Genomic DNA, 1,766 nt, shown 5'->3' with positions numbered 1-1,766 from the left:
ACACAGTATTGTGTGTATTTTATAAAATACAGAACATTGATATTGGAGAATGCTTTTCATATATTTTGGGTGAAAAAAAGAATGCAAAAAGTATATAATCCCATTTTTGTAACAAAATATAAATGTGCACAGAAGAAGGACTGCTAATAGATACTCAGGTGTTATCAGTGCCAGGTCAAAAAGGTGCAGGGTTAGTGTTTCCTACTCATTGCTTGTGTCCTTACTAAATTCTATCTTTTAAAAACATATATTCCAAATAAAAACTGTGGAATGAACATGTAAAACTCCCACCTGATAATCCAGTAAGATGAGAGTAATTGAATTTTTAAAAGGTTTAAACCCACGAAAATGGAAGAAAGTAACAACAACAGCATTTTGAAGGGTATAAACCAAACTGAAGCAGACACACTACTTGGCTGAGCCCAAAATACTGAATCTTAAACCAACCACAGAGATGAGACCTACTCTGATATATGGATTCCTCAGATAATCATAAGCAGACAGAAGACCAAGTACCTCTGGACAGGGAGTGGTGAAAATAAGTCGGAACTTGGTTAAAGAAGCAGTTAAATTCCCATTTCCACTCCTCAAAGTTGAGTGATGCCACTCCAGCAGAAGATGGAAGAATTTTTTCTCTGGAGAGGGTATCTAAACCAAGAAACAATAGGCACAGCTGAGTGTGGCCTAGCTCTACTGAAATCAGGGCATTAAGTGAAAAATTAACAGATGCCGGGACCCCCTTAACAGATGCTGGAACCTTAAACCTTTAAACAAAGTTTTAAGTTTGGCTTAAAACTCAACATCCAGAAAACTCAGATCATGGCATCCAGTCCTATCACTTCATGGCAAATAGATGGGAAAACAATGGAAAGAGTGACAGAGTATTAACTTGGGCTCTAAAGTCACTGCGGATGGTGATTGCAGTCATGAAATTAAAAGACGCTTACTCCTTGAAAAAAAAGCTATGGCCAACCTAGATAGCATATTAAAAAGCAGAGACTTTTTTTTTTTTTTTTTTTTATGAATGAGGCAATTTATTAACCCAGCATCATTTGTTCTAATGCTTCAAACATATGGAACGCTTCACGAATTTGCATGTCATCCTTGCACAGGGGCCATGCTAATCTTCTCTGTATCGTTCCAATTTTAGTAATATGTGCTGCTGAAGCGAGCACAAAAACAGAGACATTACTTTGCCAACAAAGGTCCATCTAGTCAAAGCTATGGTTTTTCCAGTAGTCATGTATGAATGTGAGAGTTGGACTCTAAAGAAAGCTGAGCACTGAAGAATTGATGCTTTTGACTGTGGTGTTGGAGAAAACTCTTGAGAGTCCCTTGGACTGCAAGGAGATCAAACCAGTCCATCCTAAAGGAGATCAGTCCTGAATATTCACTGGAAGGACTGATGCTGAAGCTGAAACTTCAATACTTTGGCCACCTGATGCGAAGAACTGACTCACTGGAAAAGACCCTGATGCTGGGAAAGATTGAAGGCAAGAGAAGAAGGGGATGACAGAGGATGAGATGGTTGGATGGCATTACCGACTCAATGGACATGCGTTTGAGCAAGCTCCAGGAGTTGATGATGGACAGGGAAGCCTGGCCAGCTGCAGTCCATGGGGTCGCAAAGAGTTGGACACAACTGAGTGACTGAACTGGGACCCCCTCTACAGCCCTCTACCCACCCTTGGCTGCCAAAATGCTGTCAGCCAAGCTGGAGACATGGTGAATTTTCCTGGGGAAGCTCCCCCGCCTCCCACAAAATG

At 40.8% G+C, this 1,766-nt stretch overlaps 1 non-coding gene across 1 annotated transcript; it reads right to left on the bottom strand.

The window, feature by feature from the left end:
• Positions 1-1,067: 1,067 nt before the first annotated feature.
• On the bottom strand, positions 1,068-1,175 carry LOC133062968 (U6 spliceosomal RNA). Its single transcript, XR_009694287.1, has one exon. It is a non-coding gene; the product is annotated as a U6 spliceosomal RNA (small nuclear RNA).
• Between the last annotated feature and the right edge of the window lie 591 nt (positions 1,176-1,766).

This window comes from Dama dama, chromosome 9 (genome assembly GCF_033118175.1).
Source record: "Dama dama isolate Ldn47 chromosome 9, ASM3311817v1, whole genome shotgun sequence".
NCBI lineage: Eukaryota > Metazoa > Chordata > Mammalia > Artiodactyla > Cervidae > Dama > Dama dama.
Note: the sequence above shows the minus strand (reverse complement) of the source record. Positions and strands in the feature narration are given on the sequence as shown.